The sequence below is a fragment of the Rhinolophus ferrumequinum genome, chromosome X (genome assembly GCF_004115265.2).
Source record: "Rhinolophus ferrumequinum isolate MPI-CBG mRhiFer1 chromosome X, mRhiFer1_v1.p, whole genome shotgun sequence".
NCBI classification, from domain to species: Eukaryota; Metazoa; Chordata; class Mammalia; order Chiroptera; family Rhinolophidae; genus Rhinolophus; species Rhinolophus ferrumequinum.
The window spans coordinates 66261767-66283201 of NC_046284.1; positions in this window are offsets into that span (position 1 = coordinate 66261767).

The window sequence follows — 21435 nt, forward strand, 5'->3', positions numbered from 1 at the left end:
GATATTGGGCAGTTTCTCCACTTCTGTTTTCAAGAACATAAGTGTGTTTTCAATGAGAGATTTTAGCAGCTTCCTTTTTTGAAACTCTTCCTGCTTTTAATCATTACTATAGATATTTCTCTGAACTAAAGATCTCATAATTAGGGTTTAACCCTGCATCTTGTAATGCTTTTGGGGGATGTTTATTTGTAAACAAAAGTATTAATACAAAAGTTTTATAATAAATACATTTTTAAATGCAAGATCTGCTACCAATTTTAAATATCAAATTTGCTGTGTGTGAAAAAAATTAAACTTTACCTTTTCACAATTCAAATAGTAAATCAATAATGCATATATTACCATATTTAAACATGTGAAACAAGAAATCATATATACAGACCATATTTTTCTAAAGTGAATTGAGATCTAAATTGATATATGTTCCAACATTATAATACATGCTGATTCCCTAGCTTAAATGAATATATTTGGGATGGGCGATATGGAAGACTGGAATAAATACTTTTTTAATGGTGTATAACAATTTGAATAAAGCATGACATTTATTTTTTTCAAGACAGTGTTTCTGAATCTATGATAGTCAGAGTCTTAGAGTTCTGTGGGTATGCCTCCGGGCCTGTTGGTTTGAGAGTGATAGGGCGACACTCTTGATACTCATCCTACTGCCAAACAGGTAAACTGGCTGTTTCAGATATACAGGGGTGCCCAAAAAATGTATACACATTTTAAAAGATGTTATCTTAAAATGTGTATACATTTTCTGGCACCCTCTGTATTTGAATGCCTGCAATATATTGTTATGAAATGAGAATATATCTGTCAAATTTGATCATCTCTACTGAAGACAATCAATGAAACAGGTAACATAAGACAACTTATTGACAACGAATTAGTAAAATAGTGATACTCAGAAAGCAGAATATTCCTCCCCAACTATGTAGTAGAGTAGATCTAGTCTTGAGCATATACATTAGAAGAATGTCACATACAGTATGTGTTGGACAGGTGGTTGGTGTTAGTGATAATATCTGTGATTATAGAATAAAAGAAAGGTAAGCAATAAAAGGATGCAAATCAGTTTTCGCATTGTTAGTATTATACACTAACCTAATTTTCCAAATTTGCCTGCTCATAAGAACCACTTGGTAAGCTTATTAAATGTGAATTACCAACCGTTCTACTAGACATTTTGATTTAGTAGGTCTGTGATGGTTTCCAGGTTATCATCAGGCACATTTAGGAAATGCAGCTCTAACTATTAGAGCTAACAGTGGTTTTCAGATCAGACTGTGTCCTTAAGCTTAGAGCTTTCGAAATTTGAACAGGTTAGGAATTAAGTAGTAAGTCTTCATATTTCTTTTGGTGTCTGATGTAACCTTTTGTTTTCTTCAACTGGTGACCTGAAGAGTTGTAGAAGGATGGCATTGACACTGGTTATTTTGGCAAGGACCGTTGACACTTCAGTAGGCTAAAACACCAAACCATATTTATAGACAAAATTTGACTGAAAAAGATTCAAAATACAAGTAAAACTAAGAAAACAATATAGATAATGCAGAGAATATGCAGTGAAAAAATATAGAATACTTTTCATATATTTTAGACAACAGATACTCATAGGACATAAAATAAAGCAACAACAAACAAACTTCAATACAAAGTAAAAACAAAATAAAACAAAACACAAAAACAAAAATATCGTTTTGCTATTTCCAGGCAAGTTAATCATTACTTTGGATATAATAAAGTTTTGTTTAGTTTTGTTTTTCTGCTCTTTAATGCAGATTCAAATCTTCAGTAGAAAATACATATTAATAAAACACATTTTTTGTGAGACTTTTTTCATGAGCCTAAAGACCACCTGGAGATATAAAAGTGGCCTATGTACTACAAGATAGAAAACCTGCTTTCTCTAACACTTAGATCAGAGAGGCACCTACTGCTTCTGCCTGCTGTTGGTTTGCTAGCCAATCCATTTATAAATACATTTTTTTTTAACTCCCACAAGGTGCTTCACAATTACATTATTGATTCCTGAGGTATTAAAAGATGCAAGAGTTAGATGCCTTGAATAACATCTTTTTCATTACTTACCCTAAAAATATTTTTTTCTTTTTGAAAATTTAAATTGTAAGTGTCCTATTTCCTCCAATTAGAAAATTTACAGTATTTCTTTTTATTTTTTCCCTGTGTGTTACCCTTAAGTTTTCTGTGCCCTTACTTAGGCATTTATAATAGAATACCTAGATTTTAATATTTTATGAAATATCCTGAGATTATTGCTATGAGTGATTATTGTTATGAGTATAGTAATTGTATCTATACTCCATTATGCATATCTTGTTATAGTAGGGTTTTTACAGGTTAATAAAAACAAGGCAACCTTTTTATTGCATTTGCTGGCATGTAAACTAGGCATAGAAGGCTTTTTCCCTCACTACAGAACAATATTTAAACCCTTTATCAGTTCTAAGCCTTGGGCATCAATACCTCAGACTCCATATAAATAGAAAAAAGTGGATGGGGTAAAAAAAAATAAAGGCATAGTCATTAACCTGAGTTTTATAGAAGCTGTAGCATCAAAGAGAATATTGATGGAATCAGTGAATAGTAACCTCATTGTCTTTCCAGCCACCACACCATTCATTAAGAAAGAAAGAAAATATTTTTACCTTCTTGAAAATATGCTTTGGCTTTTTGGGTGTGAACAGAAGTCCTGTTCTTTCAAAATGATGAAGTATTCATATATGATGGTATAACGATATATTAGATAGCTCTGGTATAGAATTTTTTCTTAATATTTTAGATAGGAAATCATAATGATCAATAGCTTGAAAACCACCTTTCGGCAAATTTAGCTTATGTTACAGCTTTGTCGCTTACTTGCTATGTGATGCTGACCAAGTTTTTCCCGCTATAAGCCTAATTTTCTTTTGGATAATGACGATTATAATATTGCCTATCTCATAGGTTTGTTCTACAGACAAAAGAGATGATGCATGTAAAATCCATGGTTTAGTATCTTATCTTTACTAGAACCATTTTTATCTATAATCATAAACTCTGATAGTCCAAATATGGATCCTTTACCTAGTCACCATTATATTTATTTCATTTTACTTTATCATTTTATTTTTCAATTACATTTGACATACAATATTATATTAGTTTCAGGTGTACAACATAGTGATTACACATTTACACAACTTATGAAGTGATCACCCCCAAAAATCTAGTACCCATCAGACACCATACATAGTTATTGCAGTTTTATTGATTATATTCCTTATGCTATAATTTACATCCCCATGACTATTTTGTAGATACCTATTTGTACTTCTAATCTCTTCACCTTTTTCACCCATCCCTTCAATAACCCTCCCATCTGGCAACTATTAAAATGTTCTCTGTATCTATGAGTCTGTTTCTGTTGTGTTTGTTTGTTTATTATGTTCTTTAGATTCCACATATAAGTGAAATTATATGACATTTGTCTTTCTCTGTCTGACTTACTCCACTCAGCACAGTACCCTCTAAGTCCACCTATGTTGTCACAAATGATAACATTTCATTCTTTTTTATGACTGAGTAATATTCCTTTGTATATATGTACATTTTCCTTATCCAATTGTCTATTGATGGGCAATAGGGTTGCTGCTATATCTTGGCTATTGTAAATAGTGTTGCAATGGACATAGGAGTACATATACCTTTTTGAATTAGTGTTTTGGATTTCTTCGGATAAATACCAAGAATTGGACTTGCTGGGCCATAAGTTAGTTCTATTTTTAGTTTTTTGAGGATCCTCCATATGTTTTCCATAGTGGCTTCACCAGTTTGCAATCCTAGTGACAGGGCACAAGGGTTTCTTTTTCTGCATATCTTCGCCAAAACTTGTTGTTTGTTGATTTATTGATTATAGCCATTCTGACAGGTGTTAGGTGATATCTCATTGTAGTTTTAATTTGCATTTCTCTGATGATTGCTTTTGGTGCATCATTGGGTGGGATTGACTCCCAGGCTGACTGAGTGTGAGGATGGCTATGCCCACAGTGTATGAGGTGCTGTGGGGGGGCCAACCTGTAGTTGTGCTTTGAAGCTGGCCTCTTGGTGTGTGGTTTCTGGCATCTCTTGGGAGGGGCTCCCGTGTAGGCTTTTTCAGCTTTGCTGTGACTTTCCATCAGCTACCTGGTAGGAGCCACAAAGCTATATATAGTTGGTTGCTGCCTGTGTTGGACCTGGAGGCATGTGGGGGTGGCCTCACTGTGAACTGAGGCTGGCTGCCACTAGTATTTGGCCTGAGGTCACTTAGCAAAAGGCCCAGGGCCCCCCTTAGCCTATTGCCACTTGCTGGCTGCCTGTAAGGCTCAGCCTTTGAAAGAGCCTCCTTAGGTGTGCGGGCCAGACTGGTTGATCCGGTGTTGACAATGCCTCAGTGATACAGCACTAGCTGGGCAGTGTAGGGTCTCAGGGAGTCACAAGACGTGGCCAGTGGTTTTCACAAAGTTAATGTGGATTTAATTCTTGCTCCATTGCCCAACCCGTAATCAATTTACAGACCACCCTGAGAGCACCACAGCCCCAGGCTGCCTTGGGCCATTCACTGCTGTAAAAGCCTTATGTGGCTTGGGGACTGGCCACCCAGGTGCTGAGAATGCCCCTAGCAATACAGCTTTAAGTAGATGGGGTGGGGTTTCATGAGCTAAGGGATGTGGGAGGTGGTTTTAAAAAAGTTAATGCAGTTTCGGTTCTTGCACTGGTGTCGGGCTGGTTACCACTTCGCAAAAATGCTCTGAAAACACCGCAGCCAGCCACTGCTTGCCTCAGGCCTGCAGGCCCCTGTGAGCTGCCTAAGAGAGGCTGTGGTGCAGGATTTGGGTCACTGCCTAACACCAAAAGTTACCTGGGCTGCTCTGGGCTTTCCGCTGTTGTAAAAGGCTTCCACAGCTAGTGGGGCAGCGCTGGGCATTCAGCAATTAAGTGTGTTCCAGGCAATGCAGTATTAGTTGTGCAGGGCAGGAAAACAGGGTGTCACTAAGGTGCTACCCACGTGAGGATTTTACCAGACCAATGTGATTTCAGATTTGACCCTTTGGGGGATGGTTCAACATAGAGAAGATGGCCCCCTACTACTGTAGGTTAGATGTGAGTCAGGTTCCACACAGGGATAATGGTGGCCGTCTCTCTAGCCCTCATTAAGAGCCACACAACTCAGTCTTTCCTTGTATGTCTCTGGAACCTCTGGATTTGCCGCCCCTCCAGCAGAGACCAGGTGAATGTTTGAAAGTAAGCAAGTTTGTGTGCGGGCTCTATAAGAAGGCATCTCGGTTTTCAGCTGCCTTCCATCTAACTGGGATGGGGAAACAGGGTCCTCATTGATTCCCATTAGCAGATGTTGTGGGAACTCCCCTTCCTAGCACAGGACTCCTGGGCTGGGGAGCCTGACATGAGGCTGGGAACCCTCCCTCCTCTGTGGAGACCTCTGCTACTGAGATGTCTCTCCTGTTGTTCGACCACTATCTGTGAGTTTGGGGTCAGCCCATCTCATGTCTCTGCCACCCCTACCAGTTTCTACATGGCCTCTTTATATTTTTAGTTATAAGGGTTATGTTCAGCTAGTCTTTAGATGATCCCTGAGATTGTTTTATAATTGTTTTGTAATTTATTGGTAATTTTGATGTAATCCCTCCATGCAGCAGGCATAGCATTAATTCTCAATGTTGGACCTCTCACCTAATAAGAAACTTGATCGCTTCATAATATAACGAAATCAAGAACAAAGACCGAACATGTGAAATAATAAAAATATGTAGGAATGAATAATAGTAAAGGACAATAGCTGTGTAGTTAAATACTTGATATCTTTCTGGCAAGGGTCATATCTGAGGCAAAGTTATGAAGTCGACACATTTTTTATCTATAAATTTTCAAGTCTCTTCTTAATGTACGAAAGTGTGACAATTAAGTTTGCAAACTTGTTGCAATGATGTTGTTAACCTTTTTTGATATCAGAGGGATTATTCATTAAGAATTTGTACCAACTGGACAAATAGTTAACCAAGTTTACTGTTTGGAAGTACTGAAAAGGCTGCGTGAAAACATTAGATTACCTGAACTTTTTGCGAACAGTTCATGGGTCTTCCATCACGACAATGCAGCAGCTCACACGGCACTGCCTGTGAGGGAGTTTTTAGCCAGTAAACAAATACAGTGGTACCTCCGTTTTCGAAAGTAATCCATTCCAGAAGACAGTTCGAGTTCTGAAACGTTCAAAAACAGCTGACAGCTAGGCCTCAGGATCTTGTACTCAGCGGACGTTGTGTGAAATGTTCGACTTCCGAGGCGTGTTTGAAAACCGAAGCATTTACTTCTATGTTTACAGAGTTTGTAAACTGAAATGTTCATCAACGGAGACGTTTGGAAACCGAGGTACTACTGTAACTGTGTTGGAACACCCTCCCTACTGACCTGATCTGTCTCCCAATGACTTCTTTCTTTACACAAAGAGAGAGGAAATATTGAAAGGAAGACATTTTGATGACATTTGGGACATCAACGGTAATACAAGATCTCTGATGGCCATTCCAGAAAAAGAGGTCCAAAATTGCTTTGAAGGGTGGACTAGGTGCTAGCATTGGTGCATAGCTTCCCAAGGGGAGTACTTCGAAGGTGACCATAGTGATCATTTAGCAATGAGGTAGGTAGCACTTTTTCTAGGATGAGTTCGTGAACTTAACTGTCTTGCCTCGTATATCTTTCCCAAATTCATATAAGGATTCTCACTCTGATGACCATATTAAAATCTGCATCTAAGAAAAGTCCTGCTATCCATCATTTACCCTAATCATTCTTATAATATAATTTTCATTTTAAATTTGGAAGTCTCATCAGCAGTGAATGAAATTTCCAATGATAATGAACAGTTCTGGATGCCCTGGAAATATGATAATACCAATATAATACTAATGTATTGATAATAATAGAGTGGCTCTAATTTGCTGAGTAGTATGTAAATTGTTACCATATTTAGCTTTCCTATGTTGTAAAATCTATTACCATTTTAAGGGGCAGTTTGTGATTTTACTTACGTACATTTGATCTTTTACTCTGTGAGACTATAAATTCCCTATAGGTCAGGGCCATACCTATTATACTCACCATCATAACTTTATTAGCAAGAGGAATGTCTAACACTGAAAAAAAAACACAATAATTGAACAAATAATGAATTAAAACGTTAATTAATTAATACTCTTTGAGATCATCTACAAAGTGATTAGAATTGTGTCCATTTCTCAATTGATCAATAAGTTCAATTTTCTGAGAAGAGTGTCCTATAAAATTTTCTTCACTTCCAAAGTATACTAAGGAGAAAAAAAGGAATAAAGGAATTGTACATTCTCTGCAGTTCAATGTAGTTGGTCAACCTAAACTTGTCTCCCTGATTAAGTTATAACTGCAATGATCATTTTATAAAACTTCTTGTCTGTATTTTGGTACTAGATATGCATGAGAACATAGTAAGCATCCTCCTCCTGAGAACATCTAGGTTTTACTAAACATTATTGAAAGCTCTTTATTTTAAAAATGACATTATCAATGATGTTATAAAAGTGGCGGCGTGAGGTGAACCTCTTGAAATCTTCCCTGGAATTTATAACAAATTGAACAACTATAATTCCACAAAAGACTCCCTGTGCTGGAGACAGACAAGACTAAGAGACGTGCAACTGAAATCACCTAAACATGGGCAAATTGGGTGAGCAGGGGAGGAGAGAAGCGGAAAGTGCAGAGACCCGGGTCTCGCAGGTGCAGGACGCAGACCAGAGCTCCAATCTCGCTGCATTACGGAGGTACCGCAGTCATGAGAGAGGGAAGAATTCAGACTGCTGGTGTTACTGGAGAATGAGTCCTTCTCAGCACGATGTCCAAGTTCTTGGTGTCTCAAGTAAAGAATTGAACGAGATACCGAGATAAAGTGGTAAAAAAGCAGTTTATTAGAAGAAAAGGTACACTTCAAAGAAATAGAAGCAGGCCTGAGCAGAAAGCAGTGGCTCAAGGGCCATTATTAGAAGGGGTAGTACACTCCAAAGAGTTTGGAATGGGCTGAGCAAAAGAAGAGGCTCAAAAAGGCCCAAGGGCCAAGGGCCCAGGCTCAGAAAAAGGGCCTGACTGGCGGAGACTTGGAATTTTTATTCCTTTTTCTCTAGAATCGGCTGTTCCTTTCTGAGTGTGGGACCACTTGATTGACACCTATGATTGACAAGAGGCTATTACATCATCTTTTTAAACTGGGCAGGTGTGAGTGGCCAGTTTAATCTAGTTGGGTATCTTCTACCCATTTGTTTACAAAGAGAAGGGGAAGTTTTGGACAGAGAGGGGAGGTCTTTTGGGTGGTAATGCAGAGACCCAATGTCTATCTCTAACTGCCTGCCTGGTTTTTCCCTTGAGAGACATGATCCCCATAAAAAATCTCTATGGGAAGTTGAGGGACAGGAGGTCTGTTCTTCTGTATCTGCTTCCTGCTGGGCAGGGGTGTAGAGCTGTCCCTACCTATTGGGGGATTCATGGAACTCTCGCCCTATCTGATTGCAGATGAGAGGAAAGTCTTGGGATCCACCTGGAAGACCGTGTTGGCTTCTTTGGTAATCTTGCTGGGGTGTCCTCTGTATTCCCAAGGCCCCTAAATGGGGAAAATAGATTTTAATGAATAAATCTGTTATCTCTATAGAGCATGTGGCCATTCAACCAGCCATTCAGGTGGCGTCAATTGTCCAGGAGCTGGGCCCAGAATGGGTTGGAAAGAACATTAGGCTTCAATGATTACAATCTACAAGTATACTGGCCTGCAGGGTCCGGAATGGCTTGGGGGATGTTGGGAAGTCACAGGCTTTTAAGTAGTTATCTGAAGTAGGGGTGAGAGACATTCTGTGATTCAGGCTGGGAGCCATATTTAGTCTAGGATTCAGAAACCAATTAGAAAAGTAATCAAAGCCAGGGGCTAAGGAGCTAAGAAACTAAGGAAAAGGAGACTAAAAATTTCTACAGTGAGGGGGCTCCCGTATCACTAGTGTTCCACTTGTGGCCCACAGTTCCGCCTAAGCGATCAGCATATAATATGGCTGAACTTGACGCTCATGGCAGAGACCTCACAGCAAAGACTGAAGAAAGAAGGGTGAAAACAGCAGTTTAAGCTCTCAGTGCAAAGCAAAGGATGGAAGGCTTAGGCGCAGAACCTAGCCGACCCCTCCCCATACTCCTAGAGCTCGCCCCATCTCCACCTGCCCAATGCTAGAAGCAGAACTATAGCATTGTCAGACCAAAAGAACAGATATTGGTAGTTCTGAGAAATGCACCCCGCAGCCATGGACTAGCAGCCCAACTAGTTCTGGTGAACAGGAGGGATCCCAGGGGTCTGTGCTGGTGGTTGCCACCATTACTCGCAGCCACTACTCACAGCTCACCCCGCCTCTACCCCCACCTATCTTGGCAGATCCTCACAGGAGTAATCAGAGCAGCTGAAACACACAGGCCCTGAATCTGGTGCAAGAAGAGCTTCGGAACTTCAGAAGCTTTACACATCCCCCAAAGGAGGTGGTGCCCTGAGAACCAGGCAACCTGCTCACAGAGGAGAAGTCCACCTTCCAGGGAATCCCCCCATTGTGTGAGAAGCAGGAACAGTGCAGAGAAAATATAAAACTACAGCGTGAGAGAGAATTACAGGCTACAATTGGAAAGAAAATAAAGCATTCTACCTACACTTACTGGAAAACAATGGAAAGAACTCTTCCAACCAACCTGTTGTAGAACCCACTTCTGTAGATGCTGAGGAAGAGAAATAATGATTCATTAATTTCCAGATCTAACCAAAGTAACAAGGCAGCTCAGAAAGAAAATGAAAAGACTCCAGAAAATGAACTTAATGACATGGAAATATGTGACTAAAATGACAGAGATTACAAGATTGAGTTCTGAAAAAACTCAATGAGATGCAAGAAAACAGATGCAGTTGAATGAACTCAGAAACACAATCAAAGAACAAAATGAACATTTTACCAAAGAGACTGAAATTCTATAAAAGAACACAGTAGAATTTATGGAGATTAAGAACTCAATAAAAGAAATGAAATAGATTATGAAATAGTGTTGACCACATAGGTAAGAATCAGTGACATCGACGATAGAAATCTGGGAATGACACAGATAGAAGAAAAGAGAGACTTGAGAGTGAAAAGAAATGAAAGAACTCTACAAGAACTTTCTGACTCCATCAGAAAGAGCAATATAAGAATGATGGGCATACCAGAAGGAAAACAAAGAGAGAAGGGAAGAAAAACTATATTCAAACAGACGACGAGAACATCCCAAACTTGTGGAAAGAACTGGATCTGGATCTTTGAATCCAAGAACCAAATAGAACACTTAATTACTCAATCCTAACAGGCCTTCTCAAAAGCACCTTGTACTGAAGCTGTCAAAAATGAATGACAAAGAAAGAATCCTTAAGCAGCCAGGAAAAAGAAGACAGTAACCTACAAAGGAAAGCCCATTAGATTATCATCAGATATTTCAGCAGAAACCTACAAGCCAGGAGGGAGTGGACTCAAATATTCAAACTACTGAAAAAGAGAAACTATGAGCCAAAAATAATATACAAAGCACAGATATCCTTTAGCTATGAGGGAGGAATAAAGACATTTCTAGACATACAAAAGCTGAAGGAATTTTCTAACACATGACCTGCACTACAAGAAATACTGAAGGAGACTATTCGACCAGCATAAATAGGGATACTTTGTGACAACAAAAACATAAAAGGGGAGACAGTAAAGGTCTGAACCGGCACAAGGGAATGGAGAAAGTACATATGCTGAAGAAAATGGAATAGTCTAAATATGAAACTTTCTTTTACATAAATTTAATGGTAACTACTTAAAAAGCAAACAGAACTGAAATATGTAACATAAAAAAGAAGAAATGGAGGGGAAAATCATAGAATACCACCACTCTGAAATAATAGATGCAAGAAAAAGGTAAAAAACAATGGAGACACAGTACTATCAGAAAAACAGATAAAATGATAGGAAATCCTCATATATCAATAATCACCTTAAATGTAAATGGACTGAACTCACCAAGAAAAAGACCCAGAGTAGTAGATTGTATCAAAAAACTAAACCCAATCATATGCTGCCTCCAAGAGACACATATCAGCTACAAGGACAAATATAAAGTGAAAGAGTGGAAACTGACATTCCAAGCAAATAGTATCCAGAGAAAAGCAGGTGTACTCATATTGATATCAGATGAAACAGACTTCAATATAAAAAGGGTAACAAGAGACAAAGATGGACATTGCATAATGGTAAAGGGGACTATACAACAAGAAGACACAACAGTCATCAATATTTATGCCCCCAATCAAGGAGCACCGAAATATACCAAGCAACTCCTAACAGAACTAGAGGGAGAAATTGACCAAAACACAATTATAGTAGGGGACCTAAATACATCATTCACAGCTATGGATAGATCATCCAAACAGAACATAAACAGAACATCAGACTATACATTCTTTTCTAGTGTACATGGAGCATTCTCAAGTATAGACTATATATTGGGACATAAAACTAGCCTCAGCAAATATAAGAAGATTGAAACCATTCCAAGCATATTCCCTGATGAAAAGGCTTTGAAATTGTATATCAACTGCAAAAAGATAGCAGAAAAAACCACAAATATATGGACATTAAACAACGTAGTTTTAAAGAACAACTGAGTCAAAGAAGAAATAAGAGGAGAGATCAAAAGATACATAGAAACAAGTGACAATGAAAATGTATCCTACAAAAATATTGGGGATGCAGTGAAAGCAGTTTTAAGAGGGAAATTTATATCATTACAGGCCTATCCCAAGAAAGAAGACAAATCCCAGATAAACAACTTTACGTTACACCTTAAAGAACTAGAAAAAGAAGAACAAATGAAACTGAAAGTCAGTAGAAAGAAGGAAATAATGAAACTCAGAGCAGAACTAAACTAAATAGAGAACAAAAAGACAACAGAAAAAATTAATGTGACAAAGAGCTGGTTCTTTGAAAAGATGAATAAAATCGACAAACCCTTGGCTAGACTCACTAAGACAAAAAGAGAAAAGACAAAATAAACAAAATCAGAAATAAAAGAGGGGAAGTTACCACGGATGCCTCAGAAATACAAGGATCATCCAAGTATACTATGAAGGACTACATGCCACAAAATTCAATAACCTAAAAGAAATGGACACCTTCTTAGAAACATATAGCCTTCCTAGGCTGATCACGAAGAACTGGAAAATCTAAATAGACCAATCACCAGTAAGAAAGTTGAATCAGTCATCTGAAATCTTCCCAAAAGCAAAATTCTGGGACCAGATGGCTTCACTAGTGAATTCTACCAGACATTCAAAGAGGATCTAACTCCTATCCTACTCAAACTCTTCCAAAAAAATTGAAGAAGAGACAATAATCCGTAACTCATTTTATGAGGCCAATATTACTCTGATACCAAAACCTGGTAAGGATAACAAAAAAAGAAAATTACAGGCCAATATCTCTGATGAAGACAGATGAAAAAATCCTAAACAAAATTCTAGCAAATCGAATGCAACAATGCATTAAAAGATTATACATCACGACAAGTGGAGTTCTTCCCAGGGGCACAAGGATGGTCCAACATATGGAAATCCAACAATGTGATACACGACATAAGCAAAATGAAGGACAAAAATCATATGATTATGTTAATAGATGCAGAAAGAGCGTTTGAGAAGATACAACATCCATTTATGATTAAAACACTTAATAAAATAAGTATAGAAGGAAAATACCTTAACATAGTAAAGGCCATATATGACAAACCCTCGGCTAACATCATAAATAACTGTGAAAAACTGAAGCCCTTTGTTCTACGTTCAGGAACATGACAGGGCTGTCCCCTATCACCTTTGCTTTAAAACATAGTATTTTACATCTTAGCCGGAGCCATCAGGCAAGAGAAAGAAGTAAAATGCATCCAAATTGGGAATGAAGAAGTTAAATTGTCACTTTTTGCAGATGACATGATGCTATATGTAGAAAACCATAAAGAAACCACCAAAAAATTTAGAAACAATAAATGAATACAGTAAAGTTGCCAGCTACAAAATCAACATATGAAAGTCCATTGCATTCCTATATACTGTCAATAAAATCTCAGAAAAAGAAATTTAAAAAAAATTATTTTGCAATTGCAACAAAAAGAATAAAATACCTAAGAATAAACTTAACCAAGGATGTGAAAGACCTGTATGCTGAAAACTATAAGACATTTTGAAAAGAAATTGAAGAAGACACAAAGAAATGGAAAGACATTCCATTTTCATGGATTGGAAGAATCAACATAGTTAAAATGGCCATATTACCCAAAGCGATATACAGATTTAATGCAATCCCCCATCAAAATCCCTGTAGCATTTTTTTAAAAAAGAAATAGAGCAAAAAATCACCGGATTTGTAAGAAACCACTAAAGACTATGAATAGCCAAAGCAATCCTAAGAAAAAAGAACAATGCTGGAGGTTATCAGCACTCCCTGGTTCAATACAAAAAGAGAAAAGAAAAAAATGGCATTATCAAAAACCGTGACTGATATTGATGGAAGAATATTTTTCCTGTGAGTCCCCAAATGATGTAGATGATGTTGGATCTGTCAGCAGTTTCTGAGTGCGGGCCAAGATCGTGTCTCGTGAGACCGAAGAATGGAAACAAGGACCCAGGAGAGGCAAAGAGTTTTAAAAAGAGGATAGTTTATTGAAAGCTAAGAGTCAGAGCTCCTGAGTGGGAAGGGTCCCGAATGGGGGTGCCCCCTGACTGAGGCAAAAGCTCCTACTTTTATACCTTCCCTTGCCTGCTTGGGGAAGGGGAGCTGTTTGAGGAAGGGAAGCTGTTTGAACAAGGGACCTGGCGCCTTCTACTGAAATTCGTCTACCAGGTTTGTTCTGCTTGCCCATCCTAAAGGAATTAGCAAAGTAACCCACTCTTTATCTATCAGATCTGCTCCATTTGTCAGGCTAAAAGGAATTTTATGATTAACCTCAAAGCCTTGTTACATTATGTCCTAGAGCGAAGGAGTGATTTCTAAACCTGGAATTTTAGGATATGGCTCTTTTGTTTATTCCACCAGGGACCTCCCTGTCTACCTAGGGACATGCTAGCTAACCTGTATCGATATTTTGAACATTTTCTAAGAATTTACTGAAGTTTAGGTTTAGGTGAATCGTGTTTTTTGTTTGCTAACTTGCTATAATTAAACTGAAGAGCGAGTGATATTTTCAGTATTAAGAATAAAAGCAGAGTTTTATTAAAACATTTAATTAACACACTTTTTTTTTGAGAAAGGGCTAGAGCTTTACCAAACTATTTCAAGGTGCACAACTTCTATTAGCGTTTTTATTATTTTAAATATTAAACATCTGGAATAGTGATGCTGACATTTTTATTATTATTCTGTTTTCTAATTTTTATTATTGTAATTACTAGTATTATTGTAACTGGTAGTTTCCCACAGGATAAAATGGAATGTAGACTAAATGAAAACAATAAGATTCTATTCTCTATCAATCTGTCATAAATATTTGTGGGCAAATGACTACTTACTGTTGGGGTCTATCAAATTAATTAAATAATTCAAATTACGGAATTCTCTGGTAATATACTTTCTCACAACATTTTTTTCATATAAAAAGTAGTGACATGTAGAAATCATGATGCTATTGTCATCTGTGAGATTAGGAAAGATTAAAGTGTTTAAGAATAAAATGTCCAGTTTTGATAAGATGTGTGAAAACTAACACTCTTATACACCATCGGTGGAAGTATATATATTTTAGAGAGACTCATTTGACCATGGCAGTAATCATTACTGATGCATACACCTCTAGCCCTAACAATTTTATTAGGAATTCATACTGATATTCTCACATAAGATAGCCAAGGAGATACACACACATGCATAGAAAATATCTGGATGTATATAGAAAGGTAAGAAATGGAATGTAGAGAAGACTTTCATAACTCTCTTTTTGTATAATTAAACATAAAATTTTGGGCCATGAACCTATATTATCTCTGGAATAAATTTCCGTAAAAATAACAACTTGCTTTTTTCAAATTTTTAATAAATTTATTGGGGTGACATTGTTTAGTAAAATTTATAGGTTTCAAGTGTACATTTATATATTGTATCGCATGTTCACTCAGAGTCAGTTCTCCTTCCATCACCATATATTTGACCCCGTTTACCCTTCTTCTACCACCCCCCTCCTGTCTTACCCTCTGATAACCACTAAACTGTTGTCTGTGTCTATGAGTTTTTGTTTCTTTGTTTGTCTTGTTAGATTGTTGCTTCCAGTTTTATATCCTACATATGAATGAGATCATAAGGTTCTCGACTTTTTCTGTCGGACTTATTTCACTTAACATGATAAAAGCAACATTCAATGAGTATTTTTACCAAATATATATTTACTATGGGTCAGTGAAACCTTTTAAGTGCAGTAAACCCTCAGAAAAGTGATAGAAAAAAATCAATATAGTGAAGTCAGAAACGTGGCAATGGGAGGCATGCCCCTTGATCTCTCCCCTTGTAGTTACAAATTGAATAACTATAATTCAACAAAGGTTTCCCTGCACAACACACAAACAGGTCTGAAAGACACGCACTTTGAAACATCTGAAGGTGGGTGAATTGGGGTGAACAAGGGAGAAAGGAAGGGAGAAGTGCAGAGATAGGGAGCAGAGACACAGACTGGAGCTCACTGAAGTCCCAGGAGAGGGGAGAATTGAGACTGTAGGTGCATGCTTTGCAGCCCCAGCAATTCTGCCTCAGGGATCAGCATATAATAAGGCTGAACCCAGTGATTGGTGCAGAGACCTTGGGGCAAAGACCAAATACAGAAGTGTGACAACTGCATTTTAACAGCCCTCACTGCCAGGCAGAAAACAAAGCCAGGGAACCTGGCTGCCTCCTCCCAACTCTGCATAACTTGCTTCCCCTGCACCCTTCCAGTGCTAGCAACTGGCCCCAAAAGAAACTAGCAGTTTCAGGTTAAAGACCAGACTATCTAAAGCCCTGAGAACTGGAGAGAGAGTTCCTGAGCAGCAGACGAGCACTGTGGCTAATTCTAGTGACAAGAGAGGAGATATACCAGTGAAGCATCTGTGGTCTGGCCGTCACCATTACTCTTAAGAGAACAAAGACACAAACACAACAGGAGCCTCTCCCAGGCCACCCCACCCCCACCTTTTGTGACTGATCCCAGTGGGAGCACCCAGGGCCACTGAGGCACACAGCTCTGCGTCTGGCTTACAGGGGCAGCACTGGGATTTCAGGGGCTCAGAACCCCATCGCCCACCACATCCTCCGCTGGGGGTGGTGCCCTGAGACTGAGGCAACCTGGTCACAGAGGAGAAGCCCATCACACCAGGAAATCTTCCACTGCTAGAAGGCAGAACAGGGCAAGAGAAAATAAAAGGTTCCAGCACTACCTACTGGAAAACAAAAGAAAGACCTCTTCATGTCAATCTGCTGCAGAATTCATTCCCATAGATGCCTAGAAAGGGAACTAAGCCATCACTTACTATGAATAACCAAGGTAATAAGGCCGTTCAGAGTTACATCCCATGACTATATATTTTATAAATTATAGTTGACATTCAATATTATTTTATATTAATTTCAGGTGTACAGCACTGTGGCTAGGCATTAATATAATATGGGTGTAAAGTACAGCTCTTAGGGAATATAGTCAATGATATTGAAATAGCTGTGTATGGTGTTAGATGGGTAGTAGGCTTGTTGTGGTTATCACTTTGTGAGGGGTGTAAATGTCTAATCATTATGTTGTTTTGTACATTGGAATCTAATAAAACTTTTTCTTATTAAACTTCACAAGCTATGCTATTCACAAGTTTGATATGTTGCCTTTTGTATCATTTGTACACAACTTCCATAAAATGCATTATTACTCATGAGATATCAAAGACAAAAAAAAAGATGCAGAACAACTAATATGTTTGTGTATCCAAAATTCTGTGCAGTGATTACAAATAAATAGTTTTAAGTTAAGAATATTGATAGCCAGGCTAACAAATATAAAGAATTATATATCATTATGCTTTATATTGAAAATGATACCTTTGATTCTGGGCATATGCAACTAAATTGAATAACTTGCTTTGGGAACTCCTCCCAACAGGTAATGTGTACAATGTATGTAGCCTCACGTTTGGATCCAAGATAGAAATCTACATAATCTGCTATTTTAGTGTTATTTCATTTTATCCCTCTTGGCCTCACTTATTTGTATTGTGCATGCTAATACAGTTTATTCATTTCACAGAAAGGGGCTACAATATACATGTAGTTAAGCATTTATAATAATGTACAATTAAAAGAAGAAGGAAATTGGTCTGATCCTAGGAAAAATGAGTCTATTCATTTCAGGATATTGACACTTATAATTAAAGGTATCATTGTTAAATGTAGAAAGGGTTGGTCATAGATTGAAATTGTTTTCACTCTTATTTCTATCTGTCAAATTTGAATCTTTACTAATGATTTATTTCTGACTGTATCAAAGGAAGATCTGAACAGCCTCATTGAAAATTACTTTGTTTCTTGTTAAAGGCTTTCACAGAATTCCAACCATAAAATGCTTGTACTTATGTCTAGAATCCTGAATAAAATGTAGCTATTTTTGCCAAATACTTACTGAGAAAAGAATGCACAATTGAACCCTATGCTGAAGCAATACATATATATGGAAGACTTGAAAATAGAGTAATCTCAGAAGGAACAGGGTTTTTTAATAAGAAATTTTTCTTCAGAATATTTTTTTGAATCACATAGAAAAATATATATTGTCTTCAGTACAAACATGAAAGCAAGTTAATAAAGGCTGAAAATCTAATTAGTACCTCAGGAATTTTTTACATTGATTTTTATATTGAATAATTATGATCATTATTTATTTTCTTTATGTATTTGTATATCCTTTTCTAATATTGTTTCTTTATGTTGAGATAATAATTTTAACATAAAGATACAATATCTAGGAAACAGAATTGAACACTGTTAAAACAGTTTTAATTTCATAGAAGTCAAAATAAAAAGAGGAAGTGTCACATGTAATCCTCTCAATCCTTGAATAGCCTTGAGTTATCAGATTGGTTTCTCCAAAATAATTGGAGTATAAGGCCTAAATAAGCATGCTTTTACTTCTCTTATTAAAAAGAAAAAAAAAACAAGAAAAACAAACAAAACTCCTTTAAGTTTAATGTATTATCATTATCATACTTTGTGAATATATTTTAGAGAAATGAGTACAATAAATCCCAGTGTGGAGCTTGAAAAATTGGGTTTGTATGATGCAAACCTTTAGGAAATTCTATAAAACAGCATGAGACATTGTTCTATTTAATTTCCAGCTACTGATCCAACAGAATGTTTGTTTGGAGATTGCCTTTGCAGCTTTACTTTTGTCTTTAGAGACAGTATGTGTAGGGATTATGTTTACAAAGTGCCATATCCATCTCATGTATACAGGTTTCTCGTGTTGCGGGCAATAAAAGCATTTTGCCATTGAAATATATGACATCTCTAATTCCCCATGTGTAAACATGTACTTGCATATATAATAAAACAAGATTGTTAAATGGATGATGTGAAATGAATTATTTTAATGTAAAAAATATTCAAACTAGAACTAAGTTAAATAGTTCAAATTTGAATCTCTTTCCTACACAGGGTATGTGAATACATTCCAAATCAAGAGGCTGCATGCCAAGAATAACAAAATTTAGAAAATCATAATTGCAAAATGTTTCAATTCTGTGTAGAAGTTTTTTAGCACCCACTAGGCAAATCCGTAAATGAAAGGACATTCATCCTAGAAAAGATATATATCCTCTGTGATATTTATGAAATAAGCTGGTCCCATGTTATCAAAATGAGATGCTGTTAGTCAGTGGCATTGGACCACAAACAAAACTATTAGCACAAAGAAGAAAAACATAAACCTCTAGAAAATATTCTGGATATAAACCCGATGATCCATTAAGAGAGAATCTTATGCTAAGAATACGTACTATGGTTAAAATAATACTTGGTGTTAGTCCTTTCCTTTTGTCTCTCTCTTTGTCTCTGTCTCTCTGTCTCTGTCTCTGTCTCTGTCTCTGTCTGTCTGTCTGTCTTTCTCTCTCTCTCTCTGTCTCTCTCTCTCTCTCTCCATAAATTGAGGAAATGCAAGACTGATTCATGGCCTGCCACCCTTGCAAAGTCTCAAGTTTCACTTGGAATAAGCCACATAGTTCTACCCAAGAGACAAAGTTTGGAAACTACAGTAGTGAAAACTAGAATTACATAATTGCATGCATTTAGATCATTGGTGTTTTAACTATCATAATGAATTTTTTAAAAGTTGGGTCTGGCTGTTTTTCTTTTATTAACAAAATGTAGAGCAAATGCAATAAAAATAGACATTAATAAAAATATGGATAACATTTTGTGATGGCTTTTATCATGCATTCCTACATGCAGTTTCCTTGGTGGACAAATGAAAGTGAAAATATCTTGGCAACTACATAGTGTTTAAAATTTTGGTTGGTTTTATTTTTAGGAAAATAATATTGAAATTGTCATGAGCATATCAGCATTCAATATATTCAGTGATGGCTCAAAGCATAAAGTTTATACACATATAAAAGAACTGCCACATTTAAAAAAATGAAGTTTCTGTCTTATTATAGTTCCAAATGTGTACTGCTTGCACTTACCCTTCATGTGAATCCTGTTTCTGGAAGTTATAGGTCCCAAATGGTACTGAAGTGCTGACTCAGGACTGAGTCAACCATAACCAAAAGAATCTCTTGAAAGATTTGATTAGCCTCAAGGTCAATGAATGATCTGTAGTTGAAGAATTGGACTAGAGAATTTGAGTTACTTGGCAGAGATCCAGCTCTAGTCTAGGGAACTGCATCACACTTATCCATACTCCTTTGATCCTTAACAAAAGTCAGTTATATCCGGAGGTAGAATGTGAATCTGAAAGTCACCAAGCCAAACTCCTTGCTTTGTATGGTTTCTTAAAAGGTATCTTGCTTCTCTCCTCTCCTCATCTCTCCTCTCCTCTCCTCTGTTCTCTTCCCCTCCCCCGCCCCAATAGTCTTCCTAGATATGTCAGTATTTTCCCAGGTTACAGGTGAGGAAACTGAAGCATCACAAAAGATGGAAAAGCTGTCTGAGCAAGAGACAGAATTAGGCTTTGAAACTGAATTCAGTCTGATTCTAGAGACTGATTCGTTATTATCGGGCATTAGAGTTTAATGGTTGAATGCCAACTTCCAAGTCAGATTAACAGAGTTTGAATCCTGGGATTCAAACTAGGGGGCCTTGGGATGATTTTCTCACCTATAAAACATATATAGTATTAGTGCCTCATTCATATCATTGTGAGAAATAACTAGGTAAATGTATGTAAATTCTTGTCTTCTGCTGGGATTAGATTGTACAGTTAGAACTACTTGTGTTAATTGTATACACAGTAGGTCTGGATATTTGACTTTTCAGGGTTATTTAGTATGATATAATAATGCATTACACTAAATTACCAACACGATGAAAATGGAATATTGACTTAGTGTTTCATATAGTGTTATAAGCTTTTGTAAAGCAGTATTAAATCATCTTCAGATGGAAGGTCAGTGTAAGATGGGAAAAGAAATTATATGATGGTAGAAAGCATTATAGTTATGTTTTAAACTATAAATGCATGAAAAATAACACTTTATTTTACTTAATCTCCTTGTTGCTATACAATAACAATGTTTACCTCCTTCCCTTGCCTGACGGGACTGACCCAAAAAAAGCAAATAAGGAAGAATAGCTTGAAATACGATTTATCCAATATTATACTCCTTTTCTTTGTCTATTTTACACAGAAATAAAAATTTATTTGGGAATCAGGTTGTTGTTTCTATGTGTTTCTGTGTCAAATGCAGCAGCATAAATATATTTAGCATTGCTTTGGTCAAAATGTTTTTATTTTTGTTTCCAATGAACATACCTCCAGAGCTGCTTCCAGTTTTATTTATTTATTTATTTAGTTTGTCCTCTAAATGAGAAACAGTGAGGCAAATGTCAGTATATGGGGTCAGAATACAGTTATGTCACTCTTAGAGAAATCCTTACTTATGTTTTATCTTTCTGTCAAGGGAATAGAATTATGCAATGAAAAATGACTGAAAGAGCTTTCAGAGATAGGATCAATAAGTTAAAGCATGTATATAGATGATAAAAGAAAATTCCCTTCTAACAGAGCTATTCTTAAAGTTTAAACTGATCCCTTTTGTATTAA